This window comes from Anabrus simplex, chromosome 2, assembly GCF_040414725.1.
Source record: "Anabrus simplex isolate iqAnaSimp1 chromosome 2, ASM4041472v1, whole genome shotgun sequence".
NCBI classification, from domain to species: Eukaryota; Metazoa; Arthropoda; class Insecta; order Orthoptera; family Tettigoniidae; genus Anabrus; species Anabrus simplex.
Window position 1 is genome coordinate 1,121,165,082 of NC_090266.1, and position 24,330 is coordinate 1,121,189,411.

At 44.5% G+C, this 24,330-nt stretch overlaps 1 long non-coding RNA gene across 1 annotated transcript; it reads left to right on the forward strand.

Annotated features, from left to right (window-relative positions):
* The first annotated feature begins 2,790 nt into the window (after positions 1-2,790).
* LOC136863333 (uncharacterized) lies at positions 2,791-8,342 on the forward strand. The gene is made up of 3 exons (XR_010859202.2): positions 2,791-3,048; positions 5,909-6,013; positions 7,849-8,342. It is a non-coding gene; the product is annotated as an uncharacterized lncRNA (long non-coding RNA).
* Positions 8,343-24,330: the final 15,988 nt, after the last annotated feature.

Sequence of the window (24,330 nt, forward strand, 5' to 3'; positions counted from 1 at the left end):
TGTACTTCCTCTTATAAAATAATCACCACCACCCCACTCTCTTTCCAAATCCACCGAGCTCGATAGCTGCAGTCGCTTAAGTGCGGCCAGTATCCAGTAATCGGGAGATCGTGGGTTCGAGCCCCACTGTCGGCAGCCCTGAAGATGGTTTTCCGTGGTTTCCCATTTTCACACCAGGCAAATGCCGGGGCTGTACCTTAATTAAGGCCACGGTCGCTTCCTTCCACTTCCTAGGCCTTTCCCATCCCATCGTCGCCATAAGACATATCTGTGTCGGTGCGACGTAAAACAAATAGCAAAAAAAAAAGAAAACTTTCCAAATCCATTAGCGAGGATGTCAGGATATTTCGTACGTACCTTACCACTTGAATTTTCTGGACATCTCGCAGGTCGTTAATTACCCGCGAATAGATTTTCCACAATCCCCAAACATTTACGCCAGGACAATCCGTACCACTTTATGTCAGATGATTAACATAAAACGTAAGATGGGAATTCCTCCCCGTTTCAGCCAACTGTATGAATAATGAGGCGTTATGCAGATAATGGAATCCTGAGATCCTGCTTGAAAGCTATCTCATATTCGCAGAGCTTAGAATGAAATATCCCATGACGAACTTGCTCTTTGCTTGGACCAAAAAAAAAAAAAAAAAAGAACAAATGAGATCTTAACCATAGCTTATTTAAAATAATACATAAATATTTTGCCAGTCAAAAACCTGCATAAAGTGTGATCGGAATCAGTAGCGGCGATTGGGAATTTTTAATGGAAGGGGGGGGGGGGGGGAAGTAGACATCAAAATTGAAAAAAATGCTATAAAATGTTTGTGATGCTCTCTGAGCGAATTTCGATCGAGACGTAAAGGTTAACAGTCTGCCAACTTAGGTGCGGTAACAAAAGAACTATACAATAAAATTTTTACCGAAGGAACAATAATTACGCATGTATTACAATTAAATAGAAGTACGGCGCGATTATACAATTAAAAACAATTTAGTATTTGGCTACACAGTAACAAAGTAACACACTAGATAGAACTGAACAGAAACATTCACTGAGTGAGACTGAAAGACTGACGAATGCGGGTAACCTTGGTCAAAATATACCCCTGCTACCCTTCGTCTCAGTACATGCTACACACTGCTCCACTACTTGCTGTGGCGCTGTGCCGCGTCGAACGGCGTTTTGTGCCCGTTTCCGCTAAATATTTTTCTTAATAATAAAAGAAATTAAACGAAAGAATTAACTGAAATGACCAGCGCCTCAACCGTCTGAGCCACTCAGCCCGATAGGAATTTAAGGAACTAGCCCGTGAAGTCCGCAATCGTTTGCTGGAACATAAAATTGAAATATGGGTGAAGTTACAAAATAATGGTGAAACACAATGAACGTACAAGGATGACTTGTCATTACAAGGACACTGATATAAGTGAATTACAGATCTGGTGGTTCTACAATTATGTCTCTGAGCGTTGATTTAGTTTATTGTCAGCTTCTATATATTTTCTTTTTGTAAAAGTTCCACGGGGAGGGGTGTTTCTAACCCCCAGTACCCTCGCCCCCCCCCCCATGGCTACGCCCCTGTGTGGAACTGAGTGCTTGTAACAATAATTGTATTCACAAGACATAAGCCGTCAATATGCTGCCTTAATAATAATAATAATAATAATAATAATAATAATAATAATAATAATAATAATAATAATAATAATACATTTGTAGTTAACCCCATGAAGCTGCAATTCACTGAAGAATTAAGATATACCGAGCAAGTGGCTGGGTCACGTAGTTGGGATAGTGGGTTCGAACCCCACTGTCGGCAGCCCCTAAGATGCATTTCCGTGGTTTTCCATTTTTCATATAAGGAAAACTGTAACTTAATTAAGGCCACGGTCGCTTCCTTCCCGCACTTAGACCTTTCCTATCCCATCATCGCCATAAAATATATCAGTGTCTGTGTGACGTAAAGCAAATAGTGTTGTTAATTCGGCAGTTTTCCCACTGGATCTGGAGGCTTTTAATGTTAAGTTGGCGGGTGAAAATCAACGCTAGCGGCTAGCGGGTTTTCTGGAGGTCTCTAACTTACGAATAGCTGGAATCTAGCCGAAAAAATCATTGCTATTAAATACGATTGTATTGTTGTAGCACTAACAACCCTAAATATATTTTAGCAAGTGAGACTTTGTCTTTTAAAGCGAATAAAAAGTCTGCATAATGATGCCTCGTGGCTTTATTTCTTATTTTGCTGAAAATAGGAAATTGGAATTGCCTATTTCCGAAATAATCTTGCGGCTGTACTTAGATGAAAGGAGAGCGGACGTCTCTCATTGACCCGTCGACAGGTGATGTCAGCGTACAGTACTGTAGTCTCTGGTATGTCGCCGTCTAAAATGTCAAAGCGTCTGGAAGTGTGGAGTTATTGCCGATTTTGCATGTTCTTTCCCCCTTGGTGGAGCCATCCACCAGACAGGGCAGTACATCGCACTTCAGTAACAATTCAGGTTTACGTGAGAGCTGATAAGCTATCTAAATCCCATACGCTCTGAGAACATGCCAAAACCGATTTTCCCAACAGCGTTTCCTAAAGCTGTTATCGGATCCGAAGTTTAAGGAATGTCAACGCGAAATCGCCACTGCTCGGTTCTCTTCGTAGAGTAAGCCGTTCGGAAATCTTCGGGAGTACGCCGTTCGGAAATCTTCGGCATGCTCCGTAAGGGTGCGGCCGTGCTGCCATCGTACGTCCCGTCAGACGCTAACGTTACGTAGAGCGCAGTCGCACGCAGGTCGCACGCGCGTCATATATCAAATAGCAGGCCTACATTGTTAGGTACCTCTGTTGGTTGGTGGCGTTTGGCTTCCTTCCTTTGTGTGATACGGATGTGTGTAAATGTTGTTTTATTAGCGACAGCAATATCGCCGTTAAGTTGCATTGTAGTAAGACAACTTTTGTAGATTTGAGCAACTTCTGACGTAAGGTTTGAGTTGCGTGGGCCAGATACAGTAGTTCTTTAAGGCTGCCGGCGAATTGTGCCCTCCACTGCATTAAGGTAAGCTTAATACCAAATATTCTGGTTCTGTTTTTCACATTGCTTCGCTATTTTGCTTTACATCGCACCGACACAAATAGGTCTTATGGCGGCGATGGGATAGGGAAGGTCTAGGAAGCAACCAAAGAATCTGTAGTCGCTCTCTCATCTTCTAAGGCCAAGACGTGTAGCAGATAAATTTAGATATGTCTTTCTGTCACATGATTGAAAAGAACATTTTTAACTCTTGTAAATTGTGCAAAACACTAATAAGTACAAGGAATACATACAGATAAAGGCATTGTGAATAATGTGCGCAGAAAAAACTAAAAGTATTTTAACTTGAAATCTTGCGTGCAGAGTGTAATTGATGTAGGGTGACAGCAGCACATTCTACCTTCCATTATGGCAAAGAGCTGAATTAATTAACATATCTCTCCTGTAGAAGCTACTCCAAGTAATATTTCCATAATTTAAACTTATTATAGTATGCCTCACATGATGCACTGAGTACTATAACCGCCATCAACTCTAGTCTTAAGTGGCGCTATTGCAAATGTTACCACTTTCTAGCAGGAGTTTCCACTGTTATCATATTAAGTTATTTGCTTGTTTTCAACTCGATGACCTATTCATTAAGTATCTTTCATGAGTCGCTATCCACCATAACTTCATATGCATGGAGAAGTGTCCGTAGATGGGGTGTTTACAGGTCCGCGGTTACTGTATCCATGCACAGGATGAGCGTCCACTCGAATGTCAAATGATGCTGTGACGCCAGCTGCACAGTGGACAAAGTTTAGAGACTTGTGGTAGAGGAGCTGAACACAACGGACATATTTCTCTGAGACTCGACAACATGCGTACGGAGCAGACACCAGATGAGTTCTTGAAAAACCCGGTCAAGTGCCTTTTTCTAAATCTAGAAAGGCCATATGGACCATTCTTTTCTTCTCTCTGTGCGTCCCTGCCAGCAACTGGATAGAATGTGTAGCATCTGTTCTGCGGCCTTTAAGGAAGCCACGTTGATTTGATGAGACAGTACTGTTGCTTCTAGGTGTGTCAGTCACCCGCTCAAAGATTTTCCTGGTGTGGCAGAGGAGAGGAGATGAAGTGGCGGTAGTTGGCGCAGATAGTAACATCACCCTTCCTTTTCTAGATACTGGTCTTCTAGGTGGATGGTATGTCATTGTCTTCAATGCATTTATTATAGAATTTTGCTAGAAATTCATTTCCACATTTCCCATCTCCTTCAAAACTTCAACAGGGATGAAATCAGGTTCAGTTGCTTTGCTGTTTTTCATTGCGTGGATGGCAGCTGCAACCTCGGCAGGCGTGGTGGGTGGAACTGCACTCTGTACTTGATTGGCTGTGGGAATAGTTAGGTGTGGGAAATCCTCATTACAAATGACAGTGAATTGTTCACACCAGTGTTAAAGTAGGGTTTTTAAAGGAGATGTCAGTGTTCGTCCGTGATGTGGATGACATTTGGGACTTGCGACGACCAATCCTATGCTGCACGTGATAATGCTGTACATGCGTTTCTTGAAGAATGCATTTACTTTTTCCAAGCCTCATTCCATGGCATGTTCACCAGCTTCGTTATTACACCAAACCCGAATCTACCATGCCATCAATTGAAACCATCCATTGAGTAGTCAACGTGGCCGTTGAGATCTCTATCAATTAGCAGATGTTCACTGACGTCAGTTGAGTTGATGTATGATTCCAGTTCTGTCCAAAATCCATCTTGTTCCTCTAATAGGCATCATACCTATGGAACGTAACAAGAGATGATGCGTACTATTGTTGACCCGGTGACAACTTGGATGTCAATCAAGCAAATGTATGTACGTTTTACGAAGGTGATGTTATTTCACAGTCGTTTGGTGACGACAATTTCCACACTATTTTGGCAGGATGTTGTGACATACTGTAGTACAAGAGCGTGTACCCTTCACCAGTGTCAATGGTTTTCGCACCTTTCCACTTTGTTTACTGGATACAGGCAATGTATACCTGTAGCAATTTGGGCAACTCGCAGCTGCGTCCAGTAATAGTCTCCCTTGGTCAACTCTTGTTCTTTTCTGATCCCAACGGTATTGGAGCATTCGAGGCCAAGGAGACTTTCACTTTCACGTCCTTTGTGGCCCTTGTCTTTGTTTGTTTGTTTAATTTTTCGAAGTGATTTCCCTCTGATAAGTGTTAATAGAGGTTGGTTACACCTGCTCCGGTCTTGTAGCTAAGGCTACAAAAAAAAAAAAAAAACAACTGTCCATTCTATGTAGTACGATGTCAGCATATTAAAGATCTCTGGTGGTGTATTTGGTGTCTATTCGTGAAAATTGATTAAAGACTTGCAATTTGGCGGAGTAAAACGGAACTTTGAAATTGACATGCTGATTGCCTACACGGCGTCACCTCACTATGCCGACCCCTGGTGGCTGGGGCCTTCCAGTTATAATTTTACTTGAAATTTGTCACTAAGGCTAATACCTCTATTTGAAAATGAAACATATTGATTGACTAATTAATCCATTTAATTTCTTGTGTCTGGAAGCTTTTTCAAATACATTCAAATGGTAAAGTTAATTATATTTTGGGATTACTCCGAACTTCTCTTCCTGCCAAATTTTCATACCCCCTAGGGCTGACGGTCAAAGTCCCCCCCCCAACCACCCCACTAAAAGTGCTCCCTGGATCCTCCCCTGGTACGAATCCTAGCACAGTTCATCAAAAGTGCCTCTATTTCTATGAAGTTGTGTTTGAATTTGTGTAATAATATATTTTTGTAAAATAATTTTATTGTAATGTCTCTAACTGGTCATACCTGTTCAGCATTAATTTTCTTGGAGTTAATTCGTCATTAAATTCTTTACAGGTACCGGTACTTCAGCAGTTCTGCCAGAGTGAATTCTACTGCCTGCAGCAGTGGCAATGCTCAGATATACCCTACATTGAATCTGCTTTATTTCATTTCATGGAGGTAATCAACATTTCTGGATAAAAATAAATGTTTAATTCTTTTACATTTAAGATACATTTTATAATCATGCTTTTCTTTCTGGGCAAACTTCGTCTTTTACAATGGTAGGATATATATCTGTTAACACATTCACTGCCAAGCATTCTGAGGCAATTTAATTGCCCTGTGCCAGACATTTCCAAGGAAGGTGAACTGGTTTGACATAATTACATATAAAAGTGCATATAAAGAAAAGTAGCACATATAATACCATGAAAATTTAAAGTTAACTTCAGCAATGTTTAAAATGAGCTGCAAGCAACTTCTAGGCATAACTTCATTGAATATGTGAGTAGCAAACATGTTTGTTGTCCAATACATTTCTAACTTAGGCTTTTTTTTTATCATACCGGTCATCATCTGGAGTCCTAAAATATTTTTCATTTCATCCAAGGTAACAGGTCTCCAATTATCATACCTGCAGTATTTAGTAAATGGTCTTGCTACTGTGCTCAAAAATTGTTCCGTGTATTGGTTAGTTTCTGTTACAAGAAATTACAGAAATGCCGCCGTGAAAAACAACATCAAGTATGCGATGCAATTTTCATCACTACGTAATTTACTCATACCTGCATTCCTCGAATAATTGGGCATGTGTCCGAGTGTCTGACCAGTTATCTGAATCAACAGCAGTTATATCCTCCGAAAATAAATCATTAAATATTGCTGGACCTACCTCATCATGTTCAGCACTTGCGACTTTATCAGATGAATCGCTATCACCTTCCTCCACACAAGGCTTTAAATAATTTTTTGACTCACAATCAGTATAAACTACTTCTAACATACCCTGTATATCGCTTTATCACTTTCCTGCAAGTCATCTGCACTTTTGTACAATTTACAGGACATTTTACAAAAGCACAAAGACACTAACAGAGAACAAACACGCGGTTAGTCAACAAGTGAAGATAACACGTGTTTGGTTGTCAACAGAAAGTTACTTTACTAAGGGATACGGTTCGCATGTTCATCGATTGATACATTGATCCTTCATTTTCAATCTGTGAAAGTTAGACTGGATTTGGGTGACATCTATGGGAGCTACAAACAACTATTTGAACATATGCACTTAAACGTCAATCGACGTGTTTGGCACTACCAGCGTGCTAGTTTTAAAACGTCGATCAGTGTGCTTGGCGCTGAGTGAGTTAAGCATGAAATTTTTTGGAAAGGTTATTTTTAAGGCAGATATCTGAAATTTAATTATGATAGTCATTATTTAAAGGATCGTAACTTCATTCTGTGAATAAACTTGGTAATTTGACCCTCAACAAATCTGCTGCAAACTAACATTATCAGTATTTTCTGCTGTATGAACAGACACATGTAAGAGATACTCTCGGCTAGGCAGAATCTCATTTTCAACATTCAACAAAATAGTTACTGAGTTAAAGGATAATTGTTATAAGCTATAAATTTCATTTTTGTTCTATATTGAGGTGCAATTATAAGAAATAAATTGACCTTTTCAATGCAATATAACATGTAAGTTACATTAATCAGTCTTGGAACTAGTTTCAGCCACCTAGTGGCAATCTTCAGTCAAAATAAAATTACAAATATTATGAAATGTAATAATTATTCCTGCAACATTGTCTTTGTCTGTTATACATATGTTTTAGTTATCACATAATCTGTTTAATTTTATTTGGCTGAAGATGGCCACTAGGTGGCTGAAACCAGTCCCAAGACTGATGTAATTTCACTTACTTGATATATTGTATTGAAATTTATCTTTTATTATTAAAGAAGAATTGCCAAACTTATGCATTACTTTGTCTGTCTCATTACAGATGTCAGAATAAAAATATCTACACCCTAGTCCTGTGTCCTGATATGGTGCCTGGGATCAAGTAAATGAAATAACATGGCATGTTTTTATGGCTGGATGCCCTTCCTGATGCCAACACCATTTGAGAAGCTTCTGAGGATGAAATGAATGGTGGTGAATGAAATTGGTGAGAAGATGGAAGAAAGTTGCAAATGAATGGAAATTATCATGACATTGCCCTGGCAGTGAAAATGAGAAACAACAAAAAATCTATTCTCAAGACAGATGAAGGGGTACGAAACCAGTTGTACCCCAACAGCATTTCTACGAGGGATTTTTTCCTCTTCCTATTCATCTATTATTAGTATTAACCGAGGATGGTTGCTATTAAAACTATGATCAAAACCACCAGAATAGTATTATCTGGGTGCAGCATCACTTGCGATGCCAAGAGCTTCTTCACCACGTTCAGCATGAGGAGACACAGTGTACATTTGCTAGACTCGTCTCTTTCAACTACACCCGTGGGTGGGGGACGTAGATGAAAAATACACCCACGGTATCGGCCACCTGTCGTAAGAGGCGACTAAAAAGGGACCCTTACTTGTGCCAGACTCCTCACTTTCTTCTATTCTGTCTGACCACCCTTAGCGAAGTCTTGTTTTTCTCCCAGCCCCGATGGTATTGCAGCATTCGGGGCCTAGGGAGCCTTCCATTTTCATGCAATTCGTTGCCCTTGAAAGTTTTTATCCGTTACTTCATTCTTCGAAGTGACGGATCCCTTCTATTTTCTCTATTGTCTCTCTGTCACCCCCTGTGGTTCAGGGACACAGAAGAAGAATACAGACTTGGTATCCCCTGCCTGTGGTAAGACGCGACTAAAAGCTGCCCCTTATTTCTAACAGCCTCCTCACTATCTTCCATACTATCCGACCTCCCTTAGTCAAGTCTTGTTTTTCTCCCGACCTCGATGATATTAAGGCAATTGGGGTTTAGGGGGACTTCCATTTTCATGCCATTCGTGGCCCTTGAATATTTTGGTCCGTTACTTCATTTTTCGAAGTGACATCCCTTTTTTCTGTCTGTTTACCCCCTGTAGCTGGGGGACGCAGAAGCCTACCTGTCGTAAGAGGCAACTAAAAGGGTCCCTTACTTGTGCCTGACTCCTCACTTTCTTCTATACTGTCCAACCTCCCTTAGTCAAGTCTTGTTTTTTCGCCCGACCCCGATGGTAGTAGAGCATTCGGTGTCTAGAGAGACTTTCATTTTCATGCCATTCTTGGCCCTTGAATTACTCGGTTCGTTACTTCATTTTTCGAAGTGACGGATCCCTTCCTTTTTCTTTTTGATATCCTCTGTCTACCCCCTGTGGGTGGGGGACTCAGAACAAGAATACACCCACGGTATATCCTGCCTTTCGTAAGAGGCAAATAAAGGGGGCCCATTACATGTGACAGGCTCCTCACTTTCACTTATCCTGTCCGACCTCACTTAGTCAGTTCCTGTATTTTTTTTTTGACACCAACGATATTAGATTAAACGAGGCGTAGGGAGGCTTTCATTTTCATGCCCTTTGTGGCTCTTGCCTTTTTTGGTCTGTTACTTCATTTTTCGAAGTGACAGATCCCTTCCTTTTCCTTGTTGATAACCTCTGTCCGCCCCCTGTGGGTGGGCGACTGAGAAGAAGAATACACCCACGGTATACCTGCCTGTCGTAAGAGGCGACAAAAGGGGCCCTTTATTTGTGCCAGGCTTCTGACTTACATTTACCTGTCCGACCTTCCTTTGTCAACGCTTGTTTCTTTCTCACCCCGATAGTATTACAACATTCGGGGCAGAGGGAGAATTTCATTTTCACGCCCATCTTGACCCTTCCTTGTGCCAGACTGCTCACTTTCTTCTATACTGTCCGACCTTCCTTAGTCAAGTATTTTTATTTCTCCCGACCCCGATGGTATTAGAACATTCGGAGCTTAGGGAGCCTTTCATTTTCACGCCTTTTGTGGCCCATGTACTTTTTGGTACGTTACTTCATTTTTCGTAGTGACGGATCCTTTATTTTCTCTTTATTTTGTCTCAGTCACCCCATGTGGATCGGGGGCGCAGACGAAGAACACACCCACGGTATACCTGCCTGTCGTAAGAGGCGACTAAAAGGGGCCCTTTATTTGTGCCAGGCTCCTGACTTACATTTACCTGTCCGACCTTCCTTTGTCAACGCTTGTTTCTTTCTGACCCCGATAGTATTACAACATTCGGGGCAGAGGGAGAATTTCATTTTCACGCCCATCTTGACCCTTCCTTGTGCCAGACTGCTCACTTTCTTCTATACTGTCCGACCTTCCTTAGTCAAGTATTTTTATTTCTCCCGACCCCGATGGTATTAGAACATTCGGGGCCTAGTGGGCCTATCAATTTCATGCCATTCATGACCCTTAAATGTTTTGGTCCCTTACTTCATTTGTCGAAGTGACGGATCCCTTTTTTCTCTCTGTTTATCCCCTGTGGCTGGGGGACGCAGAAGCCTGCCTGTTGTAAGAGGCAACTAAAACGGTCCCCTTATTGTGCCTGAATCCTCACTTTCTTCTATACTGTCCAAACTGCCAAGTGTTGTTTTTTTCGCCCGACCCCGATGGTAGTAGAGCATTTGTTGTCTAGGGTGACTCTCATTTTCATGCCATTCTTGGCCCTTGAAATTATTCGGTTCATTACTTCATTTTTCGATGTGACGTATCCCTTCCTTTTTCTTTTTGATATCCTCTGTCTTCCCCCGTTGGGTGGGGGACAGAGAGGAAGAATACACCCATGCTATCCCCTCCGTGTCGTGAGAGGCGACTAAAAGGTCCCCCTTATTAGCGTCAGGTTCCTGACTTACATTTATCCTGTTGTCCGACCTTCCTTTGTCATCTCTTGTTTTTCTTCCGACCCCGATGGCGTTGGAGCATTCGAGACTAGGGAGTCTTTAATTTTCACGCCCTTTGTGGCCCTTACCATTTTTTGGGTTGTTACTACATTTTTCGAAGTGACGGACCCCTTCTTTTCTCTTCATATTCTCTCTGTCACCCCCTATGAATCGGGGCGCAGACGAAGAACACACACACGGTATCACCTGCCTGTCGTAAGAGGCGAGTAAAAGAGGCCCATTACTTGTGCCAGACTGCTCACTTTCTTCTATACTGTCCGACCTTCCTTAGTCAAGTCTTGTTTTTTTCTCCCTACCCCGATGGCATTAGAACAATCGGGGCTTAGGGAGTGTGTAATTTTCACACCCTTCGTGGCCCTTGCCATTTATTGGTCTGTTACTTCATTTTTCGAAGCGACGGACCCCTTCTTTGTTCTCGATTCTGTCTGTGGGGGCCGAGAAGAAGAATACACACACGTTATACCTTCTTGTCGTAGAAAGCGACAAGATGGGCCTTTTTTTGACAGGCTACTGAATTACATTTACCTGTCCGACCTTCCTTTATCATCTCTCCTTTTTCTTCCGACCCCGATGGTATTGGAGCATTCGAGGCCTAGGGAGTCTTTAATTTTCACGCCCTTTGCGGCCCTTCCCATTTTTTGGTCTGTTACTTCATTTTTCGAAGCGACGGACCCCTTCTTTGTTCTCGATTCTGTCTGTGGGGGCCGAGAAGAAGAATACAGGCACAGTATCACCATCCTGTCGTAGAAGGCGACAAGAAGGGCCTTTTTTTGACAGGCTACTAATGACATTTACCTGTCCGACCTTCCTTTGTCAACTCTTGTTTTTCTTCTGACCCCGATGGCATTATAGCATTCGCGGCCTAGGGAGTCTTTAATTTTCACGCCCTTTGTGGCCCTTGCCATTTTTTGGTCTGTTACTACATTTTTCGAAGTGACGGATCCCTTCTTTTCTCTTTATATTCTCTATGTCACCCCCTGTGGTTCGGGGGCGCAGACGAAGAACACGCACACGGTATCACCTGCCTGTCGTAAGAGGCGACTATAATGAGCCCCTTACTTGGGCCAGACTCCTCAATTTCTTCCATACTTCCGACCTTCCTTGGTCAAGTCTTGTTTCTTATCCCGACCCCGATGGTATTAGAGCATTCGGGGCCTAGGGGGCTTTTCAATTTCATGTCATTCATGACCCTTAAATTTTTCGGTCCGGTACTTCATTTTTCGAAGTGACGGATCCCTTTTTTCTCTCTGTTTACCTCCTGTGGCTGGAGGACACAGAAGAAGAATACATACATGGTATACCCTGCCTGTCGTAAGAGGCGACCAAAAGGGGCCCATTAGTTGTGCCAGACTGCTCACTTTCTTCTCTACTGTCCGACATTCCTTAGTCAAGTCTTGTTTTTTCTGCCGACCCCAATTTTATTAGAGCATTCGGTGTCTAGGGAGACTTTCATTTTCATGCCATTCGTGGCCTTGAATTATTCGGTTCATTACTTCATTTTTCGAAGTGACGTATCCCTTCCTTTTTCTTTTTTGATATCCTCTGTCTTCCCCCGGTGGGTGGGGGACAGAGAGGAAGAATACACCCACGGTATCCCCTGTGTGTCGTAAGAGGCGACAAAAGGGGCCCCTTGTTAGTGTCAGGTTCCTGACTTACATTTATCTTGTCCGACCTTCCTTTGTCAAATCTTGTTTTTCTTCGACCCCTATGGCATTGGAGCATTCGAGGCCTAGGGAATCTTTAATTTTCACGCCCTTTGTGGCCTTTGCCATTTTTTGGTCTGTTACTTCATTTTTCGAAGTGACGGATCCCTTCTTTTCTCTGTATATTCTCTCTGTAACCCCTGTGGATCAGGGGCGCAGACGAAGAATACACACACGGTATCCCCTGCGTGTCGTACGAGGCGACAAAAAGGGGTCCCATGTGAGTGTCAGGTTCCTGACTTACATTTATCTTGTCTGACCTTCCATCGTTTCTCTTCCGACCCCGATGGCGTTGGAGCATTCGAGGCCTATGGAGTCTTTAATTTTTACGCCCTTTGTGGCCTTTGCCATTTTTCGGTCTCTTACTTCATTTTTCGAAGTGATGGATCCCTTTTTTCTCTCTGTTTACCCCCTGTGGCTGGGTGACGCAGAAGAAAAATACATACATAGTATATCCTGCCTGTCGTAAGAGGCGACCAAAAGGGGCCCATTACTTGTGCCAGACTGCTCACTTTCTTCTATGCTGTCCGACCTTCCTTAGTCAAGTCTTTATTTTCTCCCGACCCTGATGGTTTTAGAACATTCGTGGGTTAGGGAGCCTTTCATTCTCACGCCCTTCGTGGCCCATGTATTTTTGGGTACGTTACTTCATTTTTCGAAGTGACGGATCCATTCTTTTCTCTTCATTTTGTCTCTGTCACCCCCTGTGGATCGGGGGCGCATACGAAGAACACACTCACGGTATCCCCTGCATGTCGTAAGAGGCGACGAAAATGGGCCCCCTACTTGGGCCAGACTCCTCAATTTCTTCCATACTTCCGACCTTCCTTAGTCATGTCTTGTTTTTTCTCCGGACCCCGATGGTATTAGAGCATTCGAGGCCTAGAGGTCCTTTCAATTTCATGCCATTCATGAACCTTAAATTTTTTGGTCCGTTACTTTATTTTTCGAAGTGACGGATCCCTTCTTTTCTCTGTATATTCTCTCTGTCACCCCTGGGGATCGGGGGCGCAGACGAAGAACACACACGCGGTATCCCCTGCATGACGTAAGAGGCGACTAAAATGGGCCCCTTACTTGGGCCAGACTCCTCAATTTCTTCCATACTTTCGACCTTCCTTAGTCAAGTCTTGTTCTTTCTCCCGACCCCGATGGTATTAGAGCATTCGGGGCCTAGGGAGCCTTTCAATTTCATGCCATACATTACCCTTAAATTTTTTTGGTCCGTTATTTCATTTTTCGAAGAGACGGATGCTTTTTTTTCTCACTGTTTACCCCCTGTGGCTGGGGGACGCAGAAGCCTGCCTGTTGTAAGAGGCAACTAAAACGGTCCCCTTATTGTCCCTGAATCCTCACTTTCTTCCATACTGTCCAACCTCCCAAGTCTTGTTTTTTTCGCCCGACCCCCATGGTAGTAGAGCATTCGTTGTCTAGGGAGACTCTCATTTTCATGCCATTCTTGGCCATTGAATTTTTCGGTTCGTTACTTCATTTTTCGAAGTGACGGATCCCTTCTTTTTTCCCTTTGATATCCTCTGTCTTCCCCCGGTGGGTGGGGGACAGAGGAAGAATACACCCACGGTATCCCCTGTGTGTCGTAAGAGGCGACAAAAGGGGCCCCTTGTTAGTGTCAGCTCCTGACTTACATTTATCTTGTCCGACCTTCCTTTGTCAAGTCTTGTTTTTCTTCTGACCCCGATGGCATTATAGCATTCGCGGCCTAGGGAGTCTTTAATTTTCACGCCCTTTGTGGCCCTTGCCATTTTTTGGTCTGTTACTACATTTTTCGTAGTGACGGATCCCTTCTTTTCTCTTTATATTCTCTATGTCACCCCCGGTGGTTCGGGGGCGCAGACGAAGAACACGCACACGGTATCACCTGCCTGTCGTAAGAGGCGACTATAATGAGCCCCTTACTTGGGCCAGACTCCTCAATTTCTTCCATACTTCAGACCTTCCTTGGTCAAGTCTTGTTTCTTATCCCGACCCCGATGGTATTAGAGCATTCGGGGCCTAGGGGGCTTTTCAATTTCATGTCATTCATGACCCTTAAATTTTTCGGTCCGGTACTTCATTTTTCGAAGTGACGGATCCCTTTTTTCTCTCTGTTTACCTCCTGTGGCTGGAGGACGCAGAAGAAGAATACATACATGGTATACCCTGCCTGTCGTAAGAGGCGACCAAAAGGGGCCCATTAGTTGTGCCAGACTGCTCACTTTCTTCTCTACTGTCCGACATTCCTTAGTCAAGTCTTGTTTTTTCTGCCGACCCCGATTTTATTAGAGCATTCGGTGTCTAGGGAGACTTTCATTTTCATGCCATTCGTGGCCTTGAATTATTCGGTTCATTACTTCATTTTTCGAAGTGACGTATCCCTTCCTTTTTCTTTTTTGATATCCTCTGTCTTCCCCCGGTGGGTGGGGGACAGAGAGGAAGAATACACCCACGGTATCCCCTGTGTGTCGTAAGAGGCGACAAAAGGGGCCCCTTGTTAGTGTCAGGTTCCTGACTTACATTTATCTTGTCCGACCTTCCTTTGTCAAATCTTGTTTTTCTTCGACCCCTATGGCATTGGAGCATTCGAGGCCTAGGGAATCTTTAATTTTCACGCCCTTTGTGGCCTTTGCCATTTTTTGGTCTGTTACTTCATTTTTCGAAGTGACGGATCCCTTCTTTTCTCTGTATATTCTCTCTGTAACCCCTGTGGATCAGGGGCGCAGACGAAGAATACACACACGGTATCCCCTGCGTGTCGTACGAGGCGACAAAAAGGTGTCCCATGTGAGTGTCAGGTTCCTGACTTACATTTATCTTGTCTGACCTTCCATCGTTTTTCTTCCGACCCCGATGGCGTTGGAGCATTCGAGGCCTATGGAGTCTTTAATTTTTACGCCCTTTGTGGCCTTTGCCATTTTTCGGTCTGTTACTTCATTTTTCGAAGTGATGGATCCCTTTTTTCTCTCTGTTTACCCCCTGTGGCTGGGTGACGCAGAAGAAAAATACATACATAGTATATCCTGCCTGTCGTAAGAGGCGACCAAAAGGGGCCCATTACTTGTGCCAGACTGCTCACTTTCTTCTATGCTGTCCGACCTTCCTTAGTCAAGTCTTTATTTTCTCCCGACCCTGATGGTTTTAGAACATTCGTGGGTTAGGGAGCCTTTCATTCTCACGCCCTTCGTGGCCCATGTATTTTTGGGTACGTTACTTCATTTTTCGAAGTGACGGATCCATTCTTTTCTCTTTATTTTGTCTCTGTCACCCCCTGTGGATCGGGGGCGCATACGAAGAACACACTCACGGTATCCCCTGCATGTCGTAAGAGGCGACGAAAATGGGCCCCCTACTTGGGCCAGACTCCTCAATTTCTTCCATACTTCCGACCTTCCTTAGTCATGTCTTGTTTTTTCTCCGGACCCCGATGGTATTAGAGCATTCGAGGCCTAGAGGGCCTTTCAATTTCATGCCATTCATGAACCTTAAATTTTTTGGTCCGTTACTTTATTTTTCGAAGTGACGGATCCCTTCTTTTCTCTGTATATTCTCTCTGTCACCCCTGGGGATCAGGGGCGCAGACGAAGAACACACACGCGGTATCCCCTGCATGACGTAAGAGGCGACTAAAATGGGCCCCTTACTTGGGCCAGACTCCTCAATTTCTTCCATACTTTCGACCTTCCTTAGTCAAGTCTTGTTCTTTCTCCCGACCCCGATGGTATTAGAGCATTCGGGGCCTAGGGGGCCTTTCAATTTCATGCCATACATTACCCTTAAATTTTTTTGGTCCGTTATTTCATTTTTCGAAGAGACGGATGCTTTTTTTTCTCACTGTTTACCCCCTGTGGCTGGGGGACGCAGAAGCCTGCCTGTTGTAAGAGGCAACTAAAACGGTCCCCTTATTGTCCCTGAATCCTCACTTTCTTCCATACTGTCCAACCTCCCAAGTCTTGTTTTTTTCGCCCGACCCCGATGGTAGTAGAGCATTCGTTGTCTAGGGAGACTCTCATTTTCATGCCATTCTTGGCCATTGAATTTTTCGGTTCGTTACTTCATTTTTCGAAGTGACGGATCCCTTCTTTTTTCCCTTTGATATCCTCTGTCTTCCCCCGGTGGGTGGGGGACAGAGGAAGAATACACCCACGGTATCCCCTGTGTGTCGTAAGAGGCGACAAATGGGGCCCCTTGTTAGTGTCAGCTCCTGACTTACATTTATCTTGTCCGACCGTCCTTTGTCAAATCTTGTTTTTCTTCCGACCCCTATGGCATTGGAGCATTCGAGGCCTAGGGAATCTTTAATTTTCACGCCCTTTGTGGCCTTTGACATTTTTCGGTCTGTTACTTCATTTTTCAAAGTGACGGATCCCTTCTTTTCTCTGTATATTCTCTCTGTAACCCCTGTGGGTCAGGGGCGCAGACGATGAATACACACACGGTATCCCCTGCGTGTCGTACGAGGCGACAAAAAGGGGTCCCATGTGAGTGTCAGGTTCCTGACTTACATTTTTCTTGTCTGACCTTCCATCGTTTTTCTTCCGACCCCGATGGCGTTGGAGCATTCGAGGCCTATGGAGTCTTTAATTTTCACGCCCTTTGTGGCCTTTGCCATTTTTTGGGTCTGTTACTTCATTTTTCGAAGTGATGGATCCCTTTTTTCTCTCTGTTTACCCCCTGTGGCTGGGGGACGCAGAAGAAAAATACATACATGGTGTATCCTGCCTGTCGTAAGAGGCGACCAAAAGGGGCCCATTACTTGTGCCAGACTGCTCACTTTCTTCTATGCTGTCCGACCTTCCATAGTCAAGTCTTTATTTTCTCCCGACCCTGATGGTATTAGAACATTCGTGGGTTAGGGAGCCTTTCATTCTCACGCCCTTCGTGGCCCATGTATTTTTGGGTACGTTACTTCATTTTTCGAAGTGACGGATCCATTCTTTTCTCTTTATTTTGTCTCTGTCAACCCCTATGGATCGGGGGCGCATACGAACACACACACGGTATCCCCTGCATGTCATAAGAGGCGACAAAAATGGGCCCCCTACTTGGGCCAGACTCCTCAATTTCTTCCGTACTTCCGACCTTCCTTAATCATGTCTTGTTTTTTCTCCCGACCCCGATGGTATTAGAGCATACGGGGCCTAGGGGGCCTTTCAATTTCATGCCATACATTACCCTTAAATTTTTTGGTCTGTTATTTCATTTTTCAAAGGGACGGATGCTTTTTTTTCTCACTGTTTACCCCCTGTGGCTGGGGGACGCAGAAGATGAATACATACATGTTATCCCCTGCCTGTCATAGGAGGGGACCAAAAGGGGCCCATTACTTGTGCCAGACTGCTCACTTTCTTCTATACTGTCTGACCTTCCTTAGTCAAGTCTTGTTTTTTCTCCCGACCCCGATGGTATTAGTGCATTCGGGGCCTAGTAGGCCTTTCAATTTCATGCCATTCATGACCCTTGAATTTTTTGGTCCGTTACATCATTTTTCGAAGTGACATCCCAGTTTTCTCTCTTTTTACCCCCTGTGGCTGGGGGACGCAGAAGCCAGCCTGTCAGAAGAGGCTACTAAAAGGGTCCCTTACTTGTGCCTGACTCCTCACTTTCTTCTATACTGTCCAACCTCCCTTAGTCAAGTCTTGTTTTTTCTTCCGACCCCGATGGTAGTACAGCATTCGGTGTGTAGGGAGACTTTCATTTTCATGCCATTCGTGGCCCTTGAATTTTTCGGTTCGTTACTTCATTTTTCGAAGTGACGGAACCCTTCTTTTTCTTTTTGATATCCTCTGTCTTCCCCCGGTGGGTGCGGGACAGAGAGGAAGACTACACCCACGGTACCTCCTGCGTGTCATACGAGGCGACAAAATGGGGCCCCATGTGAGTGTCAGGTTCCTGACTTACATTTATCTTGTCTGACCTTCCATCGTTTTTCTTCCGACCCCGAAGGCATTGGAGCATTCGAGGCCTAGGGAGTCTTAAATTTTCACGCCCTTTGTGGCCCTTGCCATTTTTTTGGTCTGTTTCTTCATTTTTCGAAGCGACGGACCCCTTCTTTGTCCTGGATTCTGTCTGTGGGGGCCGAGAAGAAGAATACACACACGGTATCACCTTCCTGTCTTAGAAGGCGTCAAGAAGGGCCTTTTTTTGGCAAGCTACTGAATTACATTTACCTGTCCGACCTTCCTTTGTCAACTCTTGTTTGTCTTCCGACCCCGATGGCATTGGAGCATTCGAGGCCTAGGGAGTCTTTCCTTTTCACGCCCTTTGTGGCCCTTGCCATTTTTTGGTCTGTTACTTCATTTTTCGAAGTGATGGATCCCTTCTTTTCTCTATATATTCTCTCTGTCACCCCCTGTGTTTCGGGGGCGCAGACGTAGAACACACACACGGTTTCCCCTGCCTGTCGTAAGAGGTGACTAAAATGAGCCCCTTACTTGGGCCAGACTCGTCAATTTCTTCCATACTTCCGACCTTCCTTAGTCAAGTCTCGTTTTTTTCTCCCGACCCCGAAGGTATTATAGAATTCGGGTCATAGGGGGCCTTTCAATTTCCTGCCATTCATGACCCTTAAATTTTTTGGTCCGTTACTTCATTTTTCGAAGTGACGGATCCCTATTTTCTCTCTGTTTACCCCTGTGGCTGGGGAACGCAGAAGCCTGCCTGTCGTAAGAGGCAAATAAAATGGTCCCTTACTTGTGCCTGAATCCTCACTTTCTTCTATACTTTCCAACCTCCCTTAGTCAAGTCTTGTTTTTTCTGCCGACCCCGAATGTAGTAGAGCATTCGGTGTCTAGGGAGACTTTCATTTTCATGCCATTCATGACCCTTAAATTTTTTGGTCCGTTACGTCATTTTTCGAAGTGACGGATCCCTTTTTCCTCTCTGTTTATCCCGTGTGGCTGGGGGACGCAGAAGAAAAATACATACATTGTATATCCTGCGCTTCGTAAGAGGCGACCAAAAGGGGCCCATTACTTGTGCCAGACTGCTCACTTTCTTCTATACTGTCCGACCTTCTTTAGTGAAGTCTTTCTTTTCTCCCGACTCCGATGGTATTAGAACATTCGGGGCTTAGGGAGCCTTTCAGTTTCACGCCCTTCGTGGCCCATGTATTTTTTGGTACGTTACTTCATTTTTCGAAGTAACGGATCCATTCTTTTCTCTTTATTTTGTCTCTGTCACCAACTGTGGTTCGGGGGCGCAGACAAAAAACACACACACGGTATCCCCTGCCCGTCGTAAGAGGCGACTAACACGAGCCCGTTACTTGGGCCAGACTCCTCACTTTCTTCCATACTTCCGACCTTCCTTAATCAAGTCTTGTTTTTTCTCCCGACCCCGATGATATTAGAGCATTCGGGGCCGGGGGGGCTTTCAATTTCATGCCATTCATGACCCTTAAATTTTTTGGTCCCTTCATTTGTCGAAGTGACGGATCCCTTTTTCTCTCTGTTTACCCCCTGTGGCTGGGGGATGCAGAAGCCTGCCTGTTGTAAGATGCAACTAAAACGGTCCCCTTATTGTCCCTGAATCCTCACTTTCTTCCATACTGTCCTACCTCCCAAGTCTTGTTTTTTTCGCCCGACCCCGATGGTAGTAGAGCATTCGTTGTCTAGGGAGACTCTCATTTTCATGCCATTCTTGGCCCTTGAATTTTTCGGTTCGTTACTTCATTTTTCGAAGTGACGGATCCCTTCTTTTTTCCCTTTGATATCCTCTGTCTTCCCCCGGTGGGTGGGGGACAGAGAGGAAGAATACACCCACGCTATCCCCTCCGTGTCGTAAGAGGCGACTAAAAGGTCCCCCTTGTTAGTGTCAGGTTCCTTACATATATCCTGTCCGACATTCCTTTGTCATCTCTTGTTTTTCTTCCGACCCCGATGGCGTTGGAGCATTCGAGACTAGGGGGTCTTTAATTTTCACGCCCTTTGTGGCCCTTACCATTTTTTGGGCTGTTACTTCATTTTTCGAAGTGACGGACCCCTTCTTTTCTCTTCATATTCTCTCTGTCACCCCCTATGGTTTGGGAGCGCAGACGAAGAACACACACACGGTATCACCGGCCTGTCGTAAGAGGCGACTAAGAGGGGCCCATTACTTGTGCCAGACTGCTCACTTCCTTCTATACTGTCCGACCTTCCTTAGTCAAGTCTTGTTTTTTTCTCCCGACCCCGATGGCATTAGAAAAATCGGGGCTTAGGGAGTGTGTAATTTTCACACGCTTTGTGGTCCTTGCCCTTTATTGGTCTGTTACTTCATTTTTCGAAGCGACGGACCCCTTCTTTGTTCTCGATTCTGTCTGTGGGGGCCGAGAAGAAGAATACTCACACGTTATACCTTCCTGTCGTAGAAAGCGACAAGAAGGGCCTTTTTTTGACAGGCTACTGAATTACATTTACCTGTCCGACCTTCCTTTATCATCTCTGGTTTTTCTTCCGACCCTGATGGTATTGGAGCAATCGAGGCCTTGGGAGTCTTTAATTTTCACGCCCTTTGTGGCCCTTGCCATTTTTTGGTCTGTTACTTCATTTTTCGAAGTGACGGACCCCTTCTTTGTTCTCGATTCTGTCTGTGGGGGCCGAGAAGAAGAATACACGCACAGTATCACCATCCTGTCGTAGAAGGCGACAGGAAGGGCCTTTTTTTGACAGGCTACTAATGACATTTACCTGCTTGACCTTCATTTGTCAACTCTTGTTTTTCTTCCGACCCCGATGGCATTGGAGCAATCGCGGCCTAGGGTGTCTTTAATTTTCACGCCCTTTGTGGCCCTTGCCATTTTTTGGTCTGTTACTTCATTTTTCGAAGCGACGGACCCCTTCTTTGTTCTCGATTCTGTCTGTGGGGGCCGAGAAGAAGAATACACACACGTTATACCTTCCTGTCGTAGAAAGCGACAAGAAGGGCCTTTTTTTGACAGGCTACTGAATTACATTTACCTGTCCGACCTTCCTTTATCATCTCTTCTTTTTCTTCCGACCCTGATGGTATTGGAGCAATCGAGGCCTTGGGAGTCTTTAATTTTCACGCCCTTTGTGGCCCTTGCCATTTTTTGGTCTGTTACTTCATTTTTCGAAGCGACGGACCCCTTCTTTGTTCTCGATTCTATCTGTGGGGGCCGAGAAGAAGAATACACGCACAGTATCACCATCCTGTCGTAGAAGGCGACAGGAAGGGCCTTTTTTTGACAGGCTACTAATGACATTTACCTGTCCGACCTTCCTTTGTCAACTCTTGTTTTTCTTCCGACCCCGATGGCATTGGAGCATTCGCGGCCTAGGGAGTCTTTAATTTTCACGCCCTTTGTGGCCCTTGCCATTTTTTGTTCTGTTACTTCATTTTTCGAAGTGACGGATCCCTTCTTTTCTCTTTATATTCTCTCTGTCACCCCCTGTGGTTCGGGGGCGCAGACGAAGAACACGCACACGGTATCACCTGCCTGTCGTAAGAGGCGACTATAATGAGCCCATTACTTGTGCCAGACTGCTCACTTTCTTCTATACTGTCCGACCTTCCTTAGTCAAGTCTTGTTCTTTCTCCCGACCCCGATGGTATTAGTGCATTCGGGGCCTAGTAGGCCATTCAATTTCATGCCATTCATGACCCTTGAATTTTTTGGTCCGTTACATCATTTTTCGAAGTGACATCCCAGTTTTCTCTCTTTTTACCCCCTGTGGCTGGGGGACGCAGAAGCCAGCCTGTCGGAAGAGGCTACTAAAATGGTCCCTTACTTGTGCCTGACTCCTCACTTTCTTCTATACTGTCCAACCTCCCTTAGTCAAGTCTTGTTTTTTCTCCCGACCCCGATGGTAGTAGAGCACTCGGTGTATAGGGAGACTTTCATTTTCTTGCCATTCGTGGCCCTAGAATTTTTCGGTTCGTTACTTCATTTTTTGAAGTGACGGATCCCAACTTTTTTCTTTTTGATATCCTCTGTCTTCCCCCGGTGGGTGCGGGACAGAGAGGAAGACTACACCCACGGTACCTCCTGCGTGTCGTATGAGGCGACAAAAAGGGGCCCCATGTGAGTGTCAGGTTCCTGACTTACATTTATCTTCTGACCTTCCATCGTTTTTCTTCCGACCCCGAAGGCATTGGAGCATTCGAGGCCTAGGGAGTCTTAAATTTTCACGCCCTTTGTGGCCCTTGTCATTTTTTTGGTCTGTTACTTCATTTTTCGAAGCGACGGTCCCCTTCTTTGTCCTGGATTCTGTCTGTGGGGGCCGAGAAGAAGAATAGACACACGGTATCACCTTCCTGTCTTAGAAGGCGTCAAGAAGGGCCTTTTTTTGGCAAGCTACTGAATTACATTTACCTGTCCGACCTTCCTTTGTCAACTCTTGCTTTTCTTCCGATCCCGATGGCATTGGAGCATTCGAGGCCTAGGGAGTCTTTCCTTTTCACGCCCTTTGTGGCCCTTGCCATTTTTTGGTCTGTTACTTCATTTTTCGAAGTGACGGATCCCTTCTTTTCTCTTTATATTCTCTCTTGTCACCCCCTGTGTTTCGGGGGCGCAGACGAAGAACACACACAAGGTATCCCCTGCCTGTCGTAAGAGGCGACTAAAATGAGCCCCTTACTTGGGCCAGACTCGTCAATTTCTTCCATACTTCCGACCTTCCTTAGTCAAGTCTCGTTTTTTTCTCCCGACCCCGACGGTATTAGAGCATTCGGGTCATAGGGGGCCTTTCAATTTCCTGCCATTCATGACCCTTAAATTTTTTGGTCCGTTACTTCATTTTTCGAAGTGACGGTTCCCTATTTTCTCTCTGTTTACCCCTGTGGCTGGGGAACGCAGAAGCCTGCCTGTCGTAAGAGGCAAATAAAACGGTCCCTTACTTGTGCCTGAATCCTCACTTTCTTCTATACTTTCCAACCTCCTTTAGTCAAGTCTTGTTTTTTCTGCCGACCCCGAATGTAGTAGAGCATTCGGTGTGTAGGGAGACTTTCATTTTCATGCCATTCATGACCCTTAAATTTTTTGGTCCGTTACTTCATTTTTCGAAGTGACGGATCCCTTTTTCCTCTCTGTTTATCCCCTGTGGCTGGGGGACGCAGAAGAAAAATACATACATTGTATATCCTGCGCGTCGTAAGAGGCGACCAAAAGGGGCCCATTACTTGTGCCAGACTGCTCACTTTCTTCTATACTGTCCGACCTTCTTTTGTGAAGTCTTTCTTTTCTCCCGACTCCGATGGTATTAGAACATTCGGGGCTTAGGGAGCCTTTCAGTTTCACGCCCTTCGTGGCCCATGTATTTTTTGGTACATTACTTCATTATTTGAAGTGACGGATCCCTTTTTTCTCTCTGCTTACCCCTGTGGCTGGGGGACGCAGAAGCCTGCCTGTCGTAAGAGGCAACTAAAACGGTCCCTTACTTGTGCCTGACTCCTCACTTTCTTCTATACTCAATCAATCAATACTGATCTGCATTTAGGGCAGTCGCCCAGGTGGCAGATTCCCTATCTGTTGCTTTCCTAGCCTTTTCCGAAATGATTCAAAGAAATTAGAAATTTATTTAACATCTCCCTTGGTAAGTTATTCCAATCCCTAACTCCCCTTCCTATAAATGAATTTTTTCCCCAGTTTGTCCTCTTGAATTCCAACTTTATTTTCATATTGTGATCTTTCCTACTTTTATAGACGCCATTCAAACCTATTCGTCTACTAATGTCAAAGCCATCTCTCCGCTGACAGCTCTGAACATACCACTTAGTCGCGCAGCTCTTCTTCTTTCTCTCAATTCTTCCCAACCCAAACATTGCAACATTTTTGTAACGCTACGTCGGAAATCACCCAGAACAAATCAAGCTGCTTTTCTTTGGATTTTTTCCAGTTCTTGAATCAGGTAATCCTGGTGAGGGTCCCATACACTGGAACCAT